Raw genomic sequence first — 12887 nt, 5'->3', positions numbered from 1 at the left:
AATTGACGAGCATGGATTGAAAAGGATGCTAAAGGCATGGATTTAACGCTCAAGCATCACCAAGGCATTGGACGGGACTCCATGGGACCAAGATAGAAGATTTACACACTGGAGATCAGAGAAATTCCAGCCACTCACTTTAAACAGGCCTAAAAGACATCCATAATGCAAGATCACAGGGTTCCCACCATATGATCGGCTCCGAACTTTATAAATGGCCTGATGATCATGAATTAACCGTACACGTCGATTTTCATCCATTGGATCCTTGTGAAAGTGGCTCAATAGACAGATCAGCCCATAAACCATTGATTTTGGTCCCACCTGAGATCTGGATATTCTTCAAACTGGACCTAGACAGCTTAAATGAGTTGAGAAAAGGGGTGGACAGATCGGATCTTCCATAAGCATCACATTGAGTCCCACCTTGAGTGAAATGTGCAAAGTGCACATGTGCACTAGCAGTGCACCAAACCAATAAAATTGGTCATAAGATCTTTGACCGACTCAATCTAAGGAAAAAACAAAAACTTCCGTTTTCCTATTTCCATGCCCTGCGAAACGCTCGAACAGAGCATTGTGGTTGGATTTTGTGGACCACGATTGTGATCTTCATGATCGATCTGGACCGTCCACTGGAATCGGACGAACGTTCTGCCTTAGACCATGAAAACTACGCCAGGGATGAAACCAGAGATCGCGCTCACCATGTTGAACGTCTGATGATCACCGCACGATCAATCAAGGTGGACCGTAGCAAAGACGATCCAAAACCAACCATATCTGAATGGTTTTTCTGCAGCTTCCAATGGACGGATTGGATTTCTCAGAAAATCCCGATCATGAGCCCCACCGTCAACACAGCATAAGAACGTGGGCTCTGTTGCGCGTGTCCGAAAACCCGGAATGGTCTGGGCCATTCTACGATCATGGCAGGGATCGGTCTGGCCATCTGGTCCGCCCAAAATCTTTCCAGGGGACCACCGTTCAAGCTTAAGGAGCCTAAATGGCTCGGATCTAGCGTATTAGACATTCATAGGCCGACAATGCTGGAAAAATGCAAAACCGTTTTGCGTTATCTATCATTGCGTAATTCCTTCTGCGTAACTGGCTTATGCAACCATCGACTAGGTGCGGAAATTGCCTCCCGTGTCTTCACAGCCACCGGCCTCCTTCAGCTATAAAAGAAAGAGAAAAGAAGAGAGAGAGGGGATCAGTCGACTGAGAACGTCAGTAGCAGAGAGAGAGAGACAGGGAGTAGTTTTGTTTATTTGTTTTATTTGTAGTTTTTTTTATCATGGTTTTCTAGAGATCTGATCCAATCATGTTAGGCTAGACCTCTTACCTAGGGTTAAGAGGTGAAGCTTATAGGAGATGGGAGACTCTATTTTATGCCTTTAATTTAATTTATGAACTGAATTTGATATTAGTTTGATTATTAAGGGAATGTTTTTAGTTTTTAATGGTCTGTTGTGACTAAAATTACAATGGGTCTACGATAACTTGAGCATGTTCCTTTCCTTTTGATGTTTATGACGTCAGGAAGCCCTGTTGTTCACCATCGTCTCCTGGGCATGGTCAGATGACAGTACCCTTCCTAACCTTCATACATTCTTGAGTGGTTGGTAATTAGTTTAATTCTGTTGTTTGCTTTGTCTCATGGGCATGGTTTTGTGATGGAATCCATTCTAATTCATATACCTTTCATCTCTTAAAAACTATATCAAAGGAAGTTCAGTTTGATGGTTACACCCTTCAATTGGATGAAGATAGGACTCTAAGTCCAGTTGAATATTTGAAACAGGCATAAGATCTCCCTGATTTCTACAAGTGGATCCTCTGAATCCCTAGTGTCCTTTCTATGAATTCCTTAAGTTTTAAATAATTATTTCATCATTATTCCTCAATTTACACTCGATTTAGATTTCATCTTAGTCTGATTCTAGTTCTACTTAATTTCAGATTACGTACAGGTTTCAGTCCCTTGGGATTCGACTACGGTCTCACCGAGTTTATTACTACATCACAACCTTATACTTGGGGAGTGAACAAGTTTTTGGCGCCGTTGCCGGGGATTGTCGATTACGTTTTCTGAAATTAACTAGTTTTAGGATTAGTTTAAGATTAGGATTTTCTAATTTTAGGTTAGAATTTTTCTGTTTTTAGAAATTAATCTGTTTTCCCTGTTTTGTAGGATCTCGACATAAACTTCTAATTTGGTAAACCCCTTCTAACTTCTCTACTTTTTCTATTTTTAGAATTAAGATTTTAGTTTTAGAAATTTTCTTATTCTAGGTTTTCATTTATTTTAGAAAGTTTTTCCCTTTTTAGAAACTAACCCAACTTTCCCGTTTGGTAGGATTCTGAGATAGGTTTCTAAATTGGTAATTTCTTTCTTAATTTCTTCCTTGCTATTTCTAGATTAGGATTTGTTTTCTTTTTTTTTTTAGCAAGTTTCTAATTCTAACTCTTTTAGAATCTAACTTTGTTTCCTAATTTATTTTTAGAAATTTTCTACTTGTAGACTTTTTGTTTAGAAACAAACCTTCCTATTTTGTAGGCTTTTAAGATAGAAATTTCTAATTTGGTAAGCTTTTTCTCTACTTTCTATTTTTCAGATCTCTCTTAGTAATTTACTTTCTAGTTTAAGACTTTCCTAATTTATTTTAGAAATTTCCACTTTCTTTTAGGAATTTCTTCTTTTAGAAACTAGTTTACTTCTATTTTTCTTTTTAAGGATTTTCTAATTTTAGTCCTTCTATTTTTAGAATCTAACTTATTTTGTTTTGTTTTCCAGGTTTTTAACTTAGGGACTCCAATTTGGTGTCTTCTTTCCAACCTTCTTTTTCTAGATTTTTATTTCATTCTTTATGATTAGGTTTCGAATTTGATTGAGGGCTGCGAGTGTTTCATGCCCAAGTGGGCCCGTGACAACACTCGACGTCTCTTGACTGAAGGAGGATTGGTTGAGGGGTTGACTATACATCTCAGGACTAGACACCACTCGAAATCCCCCAAGTTAATTGAAGTGATGGCTGAGAACCAACCTCTTCTACCCCAACCTAGGGTGGAGGGCATTCAGGATGAGAATGAGGTGTATCAAGCACCCCCGCCTCGTACTTTACGAGATTATTTACAACCAGCGGGGCTGAGTACGCCCTCATGCATGATTTTTCCTGAAAATACAGGACATATGGACATCAAGCCAGGGGTTATCCAACTCCTTCCTAAGTTCCATAGGCTTGAATCTGAAGAACCATATCTACATTTAAAAGAGTTTGATGAGATCATAACCACTTTATATTTTCAAAATGTGTCTGAGGACACAGTCAGGCTGAAACTCTTTCCTTTTTCCTTGAAGGAGAAGGCTAAGACGTGGTTACATTCACTGCGTCCTAGATCCATTGGCCCATGGAATGATATGCAGAGGGAATTTATAAAGAAATTTTTTCCACATCATGAAACGATTACCCTTAGAAAAGCAATCATGAACTTCACCCAAAAGGAGGATGAAACATTTTACCAATGTTGGGAAAGGTTCAAGGATTTGGTCAGTTCATGCCCACAACATGGCTTTGAAATGTGGCGCATTATAAATTTTTTCTACGATGGACTGACATCTTCCATGCGCCGAATGATCGAGACAATGTATAATGGAGAATTCATTAATAAAAATGTTGACAAGGTATGGGATTACCTCGATAGTCTTGCTGAAAAAATACAATCATGGGACTATTACCCAAAATCGAACACCACGTTTAGGCCGACTCAATCTAAGGAGAAAGGTGAATTGTATCTTTTGAAAGAAGAGGATGATCTCAAGTATAAAGTGACTACGCTCATAAGAAAATTTGAGGCCATGGAAGGAAAGAAGGATAAGGTTAATGAAAGTGTTTACGGCATCTGTGATTGTAACATTCATACAACTGAAAATTGTCCTACAATACCTGCCTTTCGAGAAGTGTTGAATGAACAATCCAATGTCGTAAATACTTATCAAAGACCTTTCAATGGACCGACCTCTAATACGTACAATCCTGGTTGGAAAAATCATCCAAACTTCAATTGGAGGAATGGACAAACTGCTACCCCTCAAGGTTTTTTCAATCAAAATCCAAATAAGGGGAAATCTCAAGAAGAACCAGTTCAAAATTCCATGCAAGAGCTAACCTAGGCAATGCGAGATTTTATGCAAAAGATGGATTCACATATGACAGTTATAGAAAAGGGGATGCTTCCTGCACAACCGCTCCCTAATCCTAAACCGCAATATGAGATAAGTAATCCCAGCTCTTCAATTCAATGGAGCATGCTAAATCCATCACCACTCTTAGGAGTGGGAAGATCATTGATAAAACCCTTCCCGTTAGGCCCGAAAAGCCTCAAGAACCAAAAGAGGACAATGATGATGGATCTAATGATGCCCCATAAAAATTAGAACCGGAACTTGTAGAAAAGCCAGTTGTTCCATTTTCCCAACGGTTGGTCGCACCAAAACCTCTCTCTAACTTTCAGGATATCCTAGAGGTGTTGAAACAAGTGAAAGTCAACATTCCTCTACTTGATGTCGTAAAACAGATACCTTCATATGCCAAATTCCTAAAAGACTTATGCACGACCAAACGACGGCAGAGTATTCAAAAGAAGATCTTCTTGACTGAGAAAGTGAGTGCCATCCTAAAGCAAGACGTGCCACAGAAATTCAAAGATCCCGGTAGCCCAACCATATCATGTGTAATCGGGGACTATCGAATTGATCATGCACTTCTTGACTTAGGAGCAAGCGTCAATCTAATTCCCTACTTGGTATACAAATAGTTAGGTTTGGGTGAATTAAAACCCACCCTAACCACACTACAACTTGCTGATCACTCTGTTCGTGTACTAAGAGGGATAATTGAGGATGTGTTGCTCCAAGTTGATAGATTTTACTACCCTGTAGATTTTATCATCCTGGACACCGAACCCATCAATAACATGAGCACTCAGATTCCTGTCATTCTTGATCGCCCATTCCTTGCCACTTCAAACACAATTATCAATTGTAGGAATGGTGTCATGACTATGTCTTTTAGGAATATGACATTTGAGTTAAATATCTTTTTCAATAACGGCAGAAACTTAGAGGATGATGACGATTTTCACGACATTAACATGATTGACTCTTTCGTGGAAGATACGACACCTCTGACCTTATCCTCTGACCCTCTAGAGACGTGCTAGCCCACTCCCATGATTTTGATGATGACATGATTAGGGAGACGTGTGCCTTGCTTGATACTGCACCGGTACTTGAAGTTAACCGGTGGAGGCCACAATTTGAAGAATAGCCACAAACCGATGTAGTACATCTACCGTCTAACCTCAAGCCACTGAAACTTGACCTAAAACCTTTGCCCTCTGATTTGAAATACGCATATTTAGGTCAAGATGAGACATACCAGGTGGTGATCTCTGCCCATCTGGAGAAAGAACAGGAGAGTATGCTCATATCTACTCTCATTGAGCATAAGGGAGCCCTTGGATGGACGATAGCAGACCTCAAGGGAATCGACCCCTCGATTTGTACTCATCGCATATATCTTGAGAATAATGTAAAGACCGCTCGACAATCACAACGTAGACTAAATCCAAACATGAAGGAAGTGGTTAAGGCTGAGGTTCTTAAACTATTGGATGTGGGTATCATATACCCCATATCCGATAGTCAATGGGTGAGTCCAACCAGGTGGTTCCTAAGAAGTCCGGGATTACCATCATAGCCAATGCCAATAATGAACTCGTGCCAACTAGAGTTACTATTGGTTGGAGAATGTGCATTGACTACAGGAAGCTGAATACCGTCACGAGGAAGGACCACTTTCCTTTGCCCTTCATTGATCAAATCTTGTAAAGGCTAGCTGGTCATTCCTATTATTGTTTCCTTGACGGGTATTCGGGCTACAATCAGATTGAAATCGCCCCTAAGGACCAGGAAAAGACCACATTTACATGTCCCTATGGCACCTTTGCCTATAGAAGGATGCCATTCGGATTATGTAATGCCCCTGCCACCTTTTAGCAATGTATGATAAGTATCTTCTCTGACATAGTGGGGAAATATTTAGAGGTCTTCATGAACGATTTCTCTGTTTTCGGTTCATCTGTCAGCAAGTGCTTAGAGAGTCTTAAATGTGTGCTGAAAAGATGTGGAGAAAAGAACTTGGTACTTAATTGGGAGAAGTGACATTTCATGGTTCATAAGGGAATTGTCCTTGCACATATTATCTCATCCAAAGGAATAGAGGTGGATAAGGTAAAAATTGATCTTATCTCTAACCTACCTCCACCCAAGAATATACGGGACGTGCGATCCTTCTTAGGACACGCTGGGTTTTACAGAAGATTCATAAAGGACTTTAGTCTCATCTCTCGTCCTTTATGTAATCTACTTCAAAAGGATGCATCATACGAGTGGACTGAGACATGTCAGGAAGCTTTCACTAAGCTCAAGGGCATGTTAACTAGTGCACCCATCATACAACCACCCGACTGGGGCATTCCTTTTGAACTTATGTGCGACATGTCTGATTATGCTCTTGGGGCGGTTCTAGGCCAGAGAAAAGATAAGAAACCCTACGTTATTCATTATGCGAGTAAGACTCTAAATCCTGCCCAAGTGAACTACTTGACTACGGAAAAGGAACTCTTAGCCATAGTGTTCGCTTTGGACAAATTTTAGTCCTACTTGTTCGGATCCAAGATCATTGTTTACACTGATCACGCGGTGCTCAAGTATCTTCTGTCTAAGAATGATGTTAAGCCCTGCCTGATACGATGGATCCTCCTACTCCAGGAATTTGACCTAGAAATAAAAGATAAAAAAGGAGTAGAGAACGTAGTGGCTGACCATCTTTCTCACCTTAATCCCTCTGATTCCCTTGAAATGATACATATCAATGACATGTTCCCTGATGAACAATTGTTCAGAGTCTCCCATTCACCTTGGTTCGCTGATATTGCTAATTATCTTGCCACAGGTTCCATACCGACACATTGGACTGCGCAAGATAAGAAGAAATTCTTTACCGAGGTGTGTAACTTTTTCTAGGACGATCCATATTTGTTTAAATATTGCCCAGACCAGATCCTAAGGAGATGTATGCCAGATGATGAGCATCAGAGTGTCATCTCCTTCTGTCACTCACAGGCCTGTGGTGGTCACTTTTCTGCTAAAAATACTACGGCCAAGATTTTGCAGTGTGGCTTTTATTAGCCCACTATGTTCAAGGACACTCATGAGTTTTGCAAGGCTTGTGAGCATTGTTTGAAATTGGGAGCATTGTCCCGTCGAAATATGATGCATTTGAATCCCATCCTTATTATAGAAGCATTTGATTGCTGGGGCATTGATTTCATGGAACCTTTCCCCCAATCCTTTGAAAATTTGTATATTTTGCTCGCTATAGACTATGTCACAAGATGGGTCGAAGCGATTATGTGCCGACACAATGACCACCGCACAGTTATTAAATTTTTAAAAGAGAACATCCTTTCGTGGTTTGGAACGCCTCCAGCCATCATTAGTGATGGGGGCTCACACTTTTGTAATAGACCATTCGAGAGCATAATGAAGAAATACGGTATCTTTCATAAGGTGAGTACCCCATACCATCCACAGACAAGTGGACAAGCTGAGATTTTTAATAGAGAGATCAAACATATCCTGAAGAAAATGGTTAACCCTGATCGTAAGGATTGGTCAACCCGATTGACCGATGCCTTATGGGCGTACTGTACTGCTTTTAAAACCCCTATTAGAACGTCTCCCTTTAGACTTGTCTATGGGAAAGCTTGTCACTTGCCTGTGCATTGGAACATAAAGCGTACTGGGCGATCAAAAATCTGAATTTCAATCTAGATAACGCTGGCTCGCTACGTAAACTTTAGTTGAATGAACTTGAAGAAATCCGAAATGACGCATACGAGAACTCGAGAATTTACAAGGACAGGATGAAGGTGTTTCATGATCAACATATTCTGCGAAAAACATTCACGCCAGGTCAGAAAGTCCTTTTGTATGACTCTCGACTACATCTCTTTCCGGGTAAGCTTCGATCTCATTGGACTGGCCCTTACATTGTTGTTACTGCTTATCCTCATGGGACCGTTGAGATAAGAGATCCCGACAATGGCAAGAAGTTTAAAGTAAATGGACATCGATTAAAACCATTTATCGAGAAATTTGATTCAGAGGACATGTCCATGCCTCTGACTGCTCCTGTTTATCAAGATTGATCTCCTAGTCTGATGGAGGTATAGGTAGGTTTATCGCTTTCATAGGACTATGATAGTTTACTTTTGTTGGTTTCTCTCTTCTGCTAACCTGCTCTGATATCTTTGGAAAGTCTCGTGATTCTTTCATCTAGGTACTATCTTTCCATCACTTCTCTTTTACTTTCACTGTCCCATGTGCACAGCATGCTTACTTCTTTTACATTGAGGACAATGTAGATTTTAGGTTGGGGGTGGGAGATTAGGTTGCCTAATCAGTATTTTTTTGGTCTTGAGCAAAAATTGTGAAATTTTTTAAATATTTTTTAGAATTTTTTATAAATTCGATGCGATTTTGACGGCCATCTTTGATTTAGAATTACAAGACACATGATGTTGGTAATTTATGACTCTTGGATTCAGTTATCTATTAGATTTCACAGTTAAGTTTGAATTGTTAATCCATGATTAGAGGTTTTAAATATTAATTGAGTCATGATTTCACAAGACACATCTTGCTCGCACATTAAGGTTTTAGTTCGATATTGAAGTGTAACTTGGTGATCATTAAACATGGAAGGAACCAACCTGGGAATTTGTCTATCATGTTCAATAAGAAGAGGAAAAAAAATGCCCAGTTACATGATAGCTGCCTGCTGAAAGGGTTGGGCGAACGAACTTCACCAAAGGTTTGCTCCCTATAGGTGTAGATCCAATTCCCCATGGTCGATATTTGGAAAGGGTTGGGCGACTAGTCTTCACCATGGGTCTGCTCCCTATAGGTGATGATTCGTTTCCCCTCCTTGGCTTTACTCTTAAAAAGTTGACATAGTGCGAAAATCACCAAAAGCTGGAAGAATAGATCAAGTTTTGGTTTAGGTTATTATGAATTCTCTTGTGGTTACCAATGATATCCTGAAATAGAGAAGTGAATGTTAATAGTGTTAAGCCGAGATTACACTATACACTCATGGAACTCAATGTTTAGAAATTTTTTAATTAATGGATTAATATTTGAACTTGATTATAAAGTTTACCATGAGCTTGATTCCAGGAGAAAGTAATGCCAACAATCATGAATCTTAGACTTCTAGTTCTGGATTGTTTTCAAAAATCACTCGAGTTTATAAAAATTGTCCTGTAATTCTCAACTTATTTTTTTGCATACTTTGCTCGGGACAAGCAAGATGCTGGTTGGGGGTTGTGTTGAGGGTTGAATATTGCATATTAGACCTCAATTACTACTTGAATTTACAAACATAACACCGTTTAACGGTTTATTTTAATCGTGTTTTTGATGCAAGGAGAATTGACGAGCATGGATTGAAAAGGATGCTAAAGGCATGGATTTAACACTCAAGCATCACCAAGGCATTGGACAGGACTCAATGGGACCAAGATAGAGGATTTACACACTGAAGATCAGAGAAATTCTAGCCACTCACTTTAAACAGGCCTGAAAGACGTCCATAATGCAAGATCACAGGGTTCCCACCATCTGATTGGCTCCAAACTTTATATATGGCCTGATGATCATGAATTAACCATACACGTCGATTTTCATCCATTGGATCCTTGTGAAAGTGGCTCAACAGACAGATCAGCCCATAAACCATTGATTTTTGTCCCACATGAGATCTTGATATTCTTCAAACTGGACCTAGACAGCTTAAATGAGATGAGAAAAGGGATGGACGGATCGGATCTTCCATAAGCATCACATTGAGCCCCACCTTGAGTGAAATGTGCAAAGTGCACATGTGCACTAGCAGTGCACCGAACCAATAAAATTGGTCATATGATCTTTGACCAACTGAATCCAAGGAAAAAATGAAAACTTCCATTTTCCTATTTTCACGCCTTGTGAAACGCTCGAACAGAGCATTGTGGTTGGATTCTGTGGACCATGATCGTGATCTTCATGATCGATCTAGACCGTCCACTGGAATCGGACGAACGTTCTGCCTTAGACCATGAAAACTACGCCAGGAATGAAACCGGAGATCGCGCTCACCATGTTGAAAGTCTGATGATCGCTGCATGATCAATTAAGGTGGACCGTAGCAAAGATGATCCAAAACCAACCATATCTGAATGGTTTTTCGTGCAGCTTCCAATGAACGGATTGGATTTCTTAGAAAATCCCAATCATGAGCCCCACCGTCAACACAGTGTAAGAACGTGGGCTCTGTTGCGCACGTCCGAAGACCTGGAACGGTCTGGGCCATTCTACGATCATGGCAGGGATTGGTCTGGCCATCTGGTCCGCCCAAAATCTTTCCAGGGGACCACCGTTCAAGCTTAAGGAGCTTGAATGGTCGGATCTAGCGTATTAGACATTCATAGGCCGACAATGCTGGAAAAATGCAAAACCGTTTTGCGTTATCTGTCACTGCGTAATTCCTTCTGCGTAACTGGCTTACGCAACCATCGACTAGGTGCGAAAATTGCCTCCCGCGTCTTCACAGCCACCGGCCTCCTTCAGTTATAAAAGAAAGAGAAAAGAACAGAGAGAGAGGGGATCAGTCGGTTGAGAACGCTAGTAGCAGAGAGAGAGATAGGGAGTAGTTTTGTTTATTTGTTTTATTTATAGTTTTTTTTTATCATGGTTTTCCAGAGATCTGGTCCAATCATGTTAGGCTAGACCTCTTAGCTAGGGCTAAGAGGTGAAGCTTGTAGGTGATGGGAGACTCTATTTTATGCCTTTAATTTAATTTATGAACTGAATTTGATATTAGTTTGATTATTAAGGGAATGTTTTTAGTTTTTAATGGTCTGTTGTGACTAAAATTACAATGGGTCTGCGATAGCTTGAACATGTTCCTTTCCTTTTGATGTTTATGACGTCAGAAAACTGTTGTTCACCATCGTCTCCTGGGCATGGTCGGATGACGGTACCCTTCCTAACCTTCATACATTCTTGAGTGGTTGGTAATTAGTTTAATTCTGTTGTTTGCTTTGTCTCATGGGCATGGTTTTGTGATGGAATCCATTCTAATTCATATACCTTTCATCTCTTGAAAACTATATCAAAGGAAGTTCGGTTTTGATTTTCATGGTTACATTCTTCAACTGGATGAAGTCCAGTTGAATATTTGAAACAGGCATAAGATCTCCCTGATTTCTACAAGTGGATCCTCTGAATCCCTAGTGTCCTTTCTCTGAATTCCTTAAGTTTTAAATAATTATTTTATCATTATTCCTCAATTTACACTCGATTTAGATTTCATCTTAGTCTGATTCTAGTTCTACTTAGCTTCAGATTACATATAGGTTTCAGTCCCTTGGGATTCGACTACGGTCTCATCGAGTTTATTACTACATCACAACCCTATACTTGGGGAGTGAACACACACCCATCCCCAAATACTATACCCATCTCCAAAAGTCAACTCTCCATCACTTCACTCATCCCTCTCCCCATCACTTCATCACTCATCACCTCTCTCTCATCTCTCTCTCCTTTTTCTTCCAAACTCCATGAGAGTAATCTAACGCCCAACCTCCATGAGAGAGCTTGGTGTGGCCCACTTTCCTACCTCCCATCCCCACCATCCAAAGTCCATCTCGACTGTTGAATCGCACCCCTTGGAGCTCTTGATCGCATTGGTGGAAGAAGGAAGAGGAGATCAAAGGTGGGTGATATTAGGGTTTTTACCATTGTGTATGTGAGGGCCCACTTGTGGTGAGACCCACCTTGATGTATTTATTTTATATCCTTACCGTCCATTGGATTGGGACGGTGGTCCCAACACACTGCACGTGTGGAGGTGGGGCCCACATTGATATATATATATATATATATATATATATATATATATATTCACGCCATCCACCGTCTAGCACTCTGGACGGTGGGTACCCACCAGTGATGTACGTATTTTATCTCCATGCCATCCATCTATCGGGCCCACCTTGATGTATGTATTACATCCAAACCGTCCATCCAATTGGTAAGCTCGTCTCAAGGCTTGAGACTAAAAATGAGGTAAATCTATTAGGTGGACCACTGTGGAAAAACAGTGGATATTGAACGCCTACCATTGAAACCCTTTTTGGGGATACAAAAGTTTTGGATCTATATGAAATTTGTTTTCCCTCTTAAATCCAGGTCTTTGTGACCTTATGACCAGATTGTATGGAGAATATGGTGGGCCCTACCTTGATGTATTTGTGGCCCATCCATGGGGCCCACCTGGATGTATTTGTGGCCCATCGATGTGGCCCACTCGTAGATGGTGCGGCCCACCTTGATGTATCTATGGCCCATCCATAAGGCCCACCTTGATGTATTGGTGGCCCATCCGTTAAGGCCCACCTTGATACAATTACGGCCCATTTGATGTATTTTCGGCCCATTTGGTAAGGCCCATTGTGATGTATTTCTAACCCATATGTTGTAGCCCATTGACATGTATTTCTGACCCATTTGGTAAGGCCCATTGTGATATATTTTCGGCCCATTTGGTAAGTCCCATTGTGATGTATTTCTGGCTCATTTGGTAAGGCCCATTATGATGTATTTCCAGCTCATTTGGTAAGGCTTATTGTGATGTATTTCTGGCCCATTTGGTAAGTCCCATTGTGATGTATTTCTGACCCATTTGGTAAGGCCCATTGTGATGTATTTCCAG

At 40.5% G+C, this 12887-nt stretch overlaps 1 non-coding gene across 1 annotated transcript; it reads right to left on the bottom strand.

Moving 5' to 3' along the window:
• Positions 1-3469: 3469 nt before the first annotated feature.
• Positions 3470-3576, bottom strand: LOC131229959 (small nucleolar RNA R71). Its single transcript, XR_009163693.1, has one exon. It is a non-coding gene; the product is annotated as a small nucleolar RNA R71 (small nucleolar RNA).
• Positions 3577-12887: the final 9311 nt, after the last annotated feature.

This window comes from Magnolia sinica, chromosome 16 (assembly GCF_029962835.1).
Source record: "Magnolia sinica isolate HGM2019 chromosome 16, MsV1, whole genome shotgun sequence".
Lineage (NCBI taxonomy): Eukaryota > Viridiplantae > Streptophyta > Magnoliopsida > Magnoliales > Magnoliaceae > Magnolia > Magnolia sinica.
The sequence above is the reverse complement of the archived record's forward strand: the minus strand, read 5'-3'. Positions and strand labels throughout refer to the sequence as shown.